Here is a 7,130-nt window from a genome sequence, read left to right as displayed (position 1 = left end):
AAAAAAAAAAAGAAAAAAAACTCAGATGTTGCAAAATAGTATTTGAAATGGGAAATAAATTTTACTTAGGAACCCATATATGTGCATTTACATTTGCCTGGCAAGCGCAGGGGCCTGAGTTCAATCCCTGGTTCCACCCAAAAAAAAAAAAAAAAAAAAAAAAGAAAGAAAGAAAAGGAAAAAAACTCAGAGAAATAAAAGAACTCCTATAAAGTACAAATATAGTCAGCTGGACATGGTAGTGCACAGCTGTAATCTCAGCACTCGGGAGGCTGAGACTATATAGTGAGGCCCTGTCTAAAAGCAAATACACAAAAGAGAGACAGAGACAGAGTCAGAGACAGAGAGAGAGAGAGCTAAGATGAAAGCTGAAGAAAGCTCCCAGAAATTTAAAGCAAAAGAGCTGGTAAAATATAAGATCAGTCCAACAGCTTCCAAAACCAAAAACTGGGAGGAAAAATAAGTAATCAAAGGGGGGAAAATGCTTTTTTTAATAATTTAAGAAATTTCCTAGAGCTCTAAAAGGCTCAAGTCAACAACTTCTGACACTGCCAGTTCTGCTGATAACCCACTATTATTATAGACTATTGGACTAAATATTGAGTTATTTTGCTGAATTCAAGTATGTACAATATTTGAAGGGCAATGGAACACCCATCTCTGACAAAACAAAACAAAAAAGGTGGATATAAATGAAGGACCATTTTGTAATGGGGCGAAAAAAAATACATATATATATGCATATATCAGTATATACAAAATAGGATAGACATACAACTACTTTCTCTTAGTTCAATGAGATTTGTTCTAATAGTGTTTAGACAAGATATCATGTCTGCATCTTGTACTCTGAACAACTACTCGAATAACTACTAGGAAGACAACAATACGCAATGTATTAATTACTGTAAATGTCCCACTAACCTGTCTCTCATTGCTATTTCTTTCTCATTAAAATTAATAAAAATAAAAATAATAAAAAAGAAATGTTCTGAACTGATAGCATAAATTTCATTACTAAAAGGGCACAGTCCACGCCAAACCTAAAGGATGAAAATAAAAACATAAGACGGACTACCAAAATTTTCACAACACTGGGGATAGGAAAACCCCTTAAGCTCTGAGAGGAGAGAAAAGTCCATAAAAAAATCTCAAGAATCAGACTATCACCTGTCTCAGCAGGTAATAAAACATAGTCCTCTTGGGCTAAGGGAGATAGCTCAGCAGTCTAAGCTCCTGCCTGGAAAGCGCAAGGAACCGAGTTCAATCCCCAGAACCAAAAACCGGGCATGGTGGCTCACGTCTATAATCCCAGCACTGGACAGCCTGAGATAAGAGGATCACTAAGGGGTGTGAGCTGTGTGGTGAGACCCTGTACCACATAAATATGTAAATAAAAGATTTTTTTAAAGAATTTTAAAAAAAGTAGTCCTCTCTTGAAAGGTTAAAGGAGAAGTCAGAGGGGAAAAGAGAAGGCTAGTGACATGGATTAAATCTCCTTTTTCAGAATTTCCATTAATACAGAACTCTCAGGATAAAAAACTCAAGAGGCCGCAACAGAAGCATGGTACTTACCAAAGTGAACACAAACTTGGTATCAACTGTCAGGCGTTCCAAATGGTTGCTCCTATGCTGGGCTTAGTGGCACACACCTGTAATCCCAGGAGCCAGCCTGGGATACATAAGAGTTCAAGGCCAGCTGTCTCAAAAACAGACAAGACAAAAAGCCCTAGGTGATTGCTTGTGAGCAAACTCCTCTAGGGATAAGGTAAGAACTACACCAAGACTTGTAAGCTCATTTGGTGTTTTAAATTATATGAATGTATTTTAATTTTAAAACAATACCAACTTTTTTTAAAGACAGCATCTCACTATATAGCCCAGGCTGGCCTTGAACTCACAGCGATCCTCCTGTCTTAGGTTCCAGTGTGTTCGGAATACAAGCATGTAACTAGCATGCTTGGCAAACACTACCAACTATTTTTAAAAGGTATGAAGTACAACAGCACATTACATAATAAGAAATAAGAAACCGCAAATTTACCTCCCAAGCTAATTTTTCTAATATAAAGATTCTATATCAATAAGCAAATGACCAATATGACAAAAAATGGACCAAAAGGTCACAATTTAAATCTTAAAGTATGCAGAATTTCACTTGTTTTGGTAAGAAGTAAAAATTCGCACTATTTGCTGCATTTTTTTTCATGTACTGTATCATATAGGCTTCACCAGACTGGAATAATATCAGTGGAAGGTAATGAAATAAAATCCATTAAAACTACATTTGCTGGGGCTGGTGAGATGGCTCAGTGGTCTAAAGCACCTACTTGGAACAAGCTTAGCAAAGCACAGGGACCGCGGTTCAATCCCCCAGCACCACAAGCCAGCCAGCCCCACCCCCTGGTGGGCTGAGCTGGCCACACACACACACACACACACACAAATAAAAAAAAAAAAAAACAAAAAAACACTACATTTGCACAGGGGCCTGCAAGATAACTCAGCGGACTAAAGCACCTGCTTAGGCAAGCACAGAGACCCCAGGACCACATGCCACAACAGCCCCACCCTGAGGGTGGGGCTGAGCAGGCCACAAAAAAAAAAAAAAAAAAAAAAAAAAAAAACCTGCATTTGCACATATCCTTTAAACAAATTGTAAGAATTCATCTACAAGCTACTCTCATATGTACAAAGCAACTATTATATCACTATCAGCAAAAGTAAAACACATGAAACATTACTTGTGAGTACAGCAGGAAAGGGGAGAAGGCTATAAAAAAAATTAAGATGTGTGAAGTACATGGACTGACTCACCACAGTGAATGCAAGCACTATATACCGCAAACATGTACTAATAAAAATTTAAAAAGAAACAACAGGGGCAAAGGAGAGAAATCAATGGCATAAGCACCTGCCTGACAAGCGCAAGGCCGAGTTCAATCCCCAGTGCCACACACACAAAAAAAAAGCAAAGAAGAAAAAAGAAAGAAACAATAGTTGTATCATTTACTAGAGAACTGATTTATTAATAGTTGGTCATTATAAATATTTAATAACAAAATATACTTCACTTTGCAAAATTCATAAAACATATATTTGTGTAAGCAGGTATTTTCATTCTCTAAAAAGTATACCCAAACTAGAAATTGTAGAAAAGAAAAATTAAGAAATTGGGAGATATAATTCTCATTACATACCATTTTGTAACTTTCCCATTTTAACCATGTGAATATAAAAAATTAAATTACTCAAACTTTAATACCATTTAATGACTATTATCTCAATTAGGAAAAGTTTTTTATTAAATCCTTTTTTAGTAATCAGAACCTATAAAGTCCCAAAATAATTGTACCAAGTACCAGCACTTAACTGAAACTTGAGGTGAGTGTATTTTACTTAAGGTTTTAATTGATACTGAAGGTTTTCTCACCAAACAAACAATCACCCAGATGGACAAAGTGAGGGTGCCACTGAGAAGCAACAAAGATTCTATTTTTGAAAAAATATATATTGTTCTTTCCTGAAGAAGCAAATCCACTGGTGAATTCCACTACTGTAGTGCTAATGAAAAGCATGAATTCTACAGTCAATGGACCATGCAAATTGGGAAATAAGGGCCTTTAGACATCAGCACCAAACTACCACAGTACATCATCAATTCATGAAGAGATAAGTATGTATCATAAGAGCCAAGGGAAGAATTCTTTTCTAAAAAGAATTTAGACTAAATATTTAGAGCTAGACTAAATATTTAGTGCTGATACACTGTAAGTTCAAATATCAAATTCTACCTAATTGAACTGCAATTCTGTGAGACTAAGTGAATAAAGTTCTTGTAGTAAACATTTCATGATTTTGTAGAAATAGGATTAACAGATACTTCCCTAGACATCAGTATAAATGCTACATGATGAGGCATGTTGACAAAATTTAAAATGGCTGAAGTCTTACAAGACAGCTCTTTGGTCTAAGACACCACAGCATTAGCACTCCCAAAGAAACTTGATACAACTTCTTCACTTGGAGCAGATTTCAGCTAGCAACAAATAGCCACAGGAAAACACAAAGCAGTTTGCCCATATGGCTAACACTGTACAGATTCTATGTGGTCCAAGAAAAGATAGTTTCTAATATAAACAGGCATGGGAGCCTACATTAACTTCATCTCTGTCAACTCATTTAATTTTACAACATTCTTACAAGATAAGCAGGATGGCCTTCATTTTACAGATAAGACACTGAGTCACAGTGAGGCTGAGAACTCCTCAAAACAGGCAGCAAAGCTGTTCTAAACCAGCTATCTGGCTTGCAGTTCACGTTCTTAACCACCAACACATGCTATAGTAAATATTAAAAGTGTGCCAGCTTTTTTCTCTAGAGACAAATCTGTCTTCCTTTGAATACAAAGTTCTCTCTGTCACAGCTTCTGTTCCTTCTTTCACACTACTTATTTCATTAGCAATTTTTATCAATTCTACCTTGAAATATAGCCCAAAGCAATGCAACTTCTGTCCAGGTGCTCTGCCATCGCATTGTCTGCTTGAGGTGACCACCATCCACTACAATACTGCTTAGCTAGCAATCTTGCTTCTACTTTGCCTCCCTTCATTTTCAAGAGTGACTTTTTTTTTTTTTCCTGCACTAGGGATTGAACTCAGACCCTTGCACTTATTCTGCTGGGTCACCTCCCAGGCCCCAAGAGTGACTTTCTTGAATGTCATGGAATTTCACCTCTTTTGACTTCCCATTGAATTTTAAGAAAACCTAAACTAATTAGAGCCTTCTATACTCAGGACTTCTGCTTATTCTGCCAACTTTACTTTGCAAATCTTTCATCAGCATTTACTGTCTCTGGCCACAATGGCCTTCCTTCTTTTCCAGTAAGCCAAGCTCGCTACTCCTTTCTGGACTTTGCTTTTATTGTTTTCTAAAATCACCCTCATCATTCACCTGTAGAGCTGTGTGGTGGACCCCTTGATGGTGAGATCTTAACCCAACCTCAATCTTAAGCGTTCTCCTAACTCCATCACATCTCATTTTGCTATTCATTTTGCTCAGAGTTTAAGGAAAGTGTCTTTCGATAAATTCTTTACTTTTTACCTTAATGAGAATGCAAACTTCTATGAGGACTTTAATTTGCCTTGCTCACTATTAATATTAGTCATGACATACAATAGGCACTCCATAAATATTTAAGGTGTGAACAGATGAAGAGCAAATGAACTCCATGCTTACTTTAAAAAACATGCATTTTAGAATGCTCACATTTTAGAAGGCTTACTGGAACTAAAAATGGTGAACCAAGGTTCTCAACTCAAGCTCATTAAAACTCGAACACACAAATCCGACAGCGTCAATTAATCAGTTCAGGTACCTGACCTGCCAAACATAAAACAATGCACTTAGTTCTGAGAACCACATTTGAACAAGGAAATCAATAAAACTAAAATATATGTAGACAAATGAGAATGGGATAAAGATCATAAACATCCTTTTTTGAAAAAGTTGTGACTATTTAAAATTAGAACAGGAGCCAGCCAGATGGCTCAGAGGATTAAAGCACCTGCTTAGGCAGACGCAAAGACCAGGGTTTTGATCCCTGGCCTGTGGTACCGACCCCACCCCCAGGCACACTGTGGTGGCACACAGTGCTTGGGAGGCTGAAAACAGGAGGATCACTACAAGTCCGATCTGTGTAATGAGACCCTGTACTAAATACTTAAAAAAATGAAATTAGAAGAGCTATTAATTCCTGACAGATCTGATGGCAAACTATGAATTCTTGTTAAAAAAAAAAAAAAAACAAGCTGGGCTGGTGAGATGGCTCAGTGGTCTAAAGCACCTACTTAGAACAAGCTTAGCAAAACACATGGACCACGGTTCAATCCCCCAGCACCACATGCCAGCCAGCCCGCCCCCTGGTGGGCTAAGCTGGCCACACACGGCCACACACACACACACACACACACACACAATAAATAAATAAAATTTAAAAAAAAAAAGCTCATTCATTTATAGAAAAGAAACCTCATCCTTATGACAGTTTTTAAAATGATTATGTTATTCACTAAAGGGGCTGAGAAATGGGATGGAATCAAGTTCAAAACTGAAGTACAGTTGTCCTTCAATCACTCAATTAGCAAGAAACTTACAATCTGACTCTCCACCCACTCCCATCTACAATTTAAAATTTTAAAAAAGGAGTTGAGAATAAAGTGTGTGTTCAGCTTAGGCCCAACAGGGCACCTCTATCCTAGAACAGAACCATTGTTTCTGAGCACATGAACACCCATATGCATTAACTTACTATCTACAATATAAAAGTAGCAGTACCAGGGCAGGGGATGTAGCTCAGTGACAGGGTGCCTACCTACTAAAACCTGAGGCACTGGTTTAATTCCTAGCACTGTAAAACAAAACAAAAACAAAACAAAAAAAAAAACTTTCCAAGTTCAAGTCAGAACAGAATATGGGAAAGAGAAAACACAGAAATGAGAGCTATGAGGAATAAGACAGAAATTATGATTGTGCACTAAAAAAGATTACTGCTAGTAATATTTCTTAAAAAACAAATAGCACACAAAAAATAAGCACACTTGTACTCATTTAAAAAAATGTAGGTTTTGGGGGGACCAAGGAGATGGCTCAGTGGAATAAGTGCAAGGGCCTGAGTTTAACCCCTGGTTCTGCAAAAGCAAAAACAAAAACAAAAAAATGCAGGCTGGGGGCTGGTCAAATAGCTCAGCAGATTAAAGCACCTGCAAGCAGGCCCATCAGACTGAGATTAGATTCCCTGGCTTAGATTCCCTGGCCTGCCAAGCCAGCCCCGCTCTCAGGGCATGCTGAGAGGGCAACTGAAACTGGGCGTGGTGGCATGCACTTGTAATCCCAGCTCTTGGGAGGCTGTAAAGGGGTGGATCACTACAAGTCTGATCTAGTAATGAGACCCTGAACACCTTGTAGACCCTTCCCTAAAATACAAAAACAAACAAACAAACAAACCTGCTGTAAAAAATAAAAATGTGAGGCTGGGGAGATGGCTCAGTGGAATAAGCGCTTCCCTGGCAAGCTCAAGGGCCGGAATTCAATCCCTGGTTCCGCCAAAATAATAATAATAATAATAATAA

General features: G+C 37.8%; 1 protein-coding gene and 1 pseudogene across 3 annotated transcripts in view; one reads left to right on the top strand and one right to left on the bottom strand.

Annotated features, from left to right (window-relative positions):
* The window catches only part of Ppm1b (protein phosphatase, Mg2+/Mn2+ dependent 1B), an 83,490-nt gene that overhangs the window by 30,794 nt on the left and 45,566 nt on the right, over positions 1–7,130 (bottom strand). The window contains exon 2 of one of the 3 annotated variants that reach the window (XM_023711298.1): positions 5,269–5,377. The exons of the other annotated variants lie outside the window; for them this stretch is intronic. The gene's annotated coding sequence lies outside the window, so the exon portion shown is untranslated. The remainder of the gene's footprint in view (positions 1–5,268; positions 5,378–7,130) is intronic. 3 annotated transcript variants of the gene reach the window in all.
* LOC101560154 overlaps positions 1–7,130 on the top strand; it is a 10,688-nt pseudogene that overhangs the window by 998 nt on the left and 2,560 nt on the right.

This window comes from Octodon degus, unplaced genomic scaffold (assembly GCF_000260255.1).
Source record: "Octodon degus isolate 3935 unplaced genomic scaffold, OctDeg1.0 scaffold00020, whole genome shotgun sequence".
Taxonomy (NCBI): Eukaryota; Metazoa; Chordata; class Mammalia; order Rodentia; family Octodontidae; genus Octodon; species Octodon degus.
The sequence above is the reverse complement of the archived record's forward strand: the minus strand, read 5'-3'. Positions and strand labels throughout refer to the sequence as shown.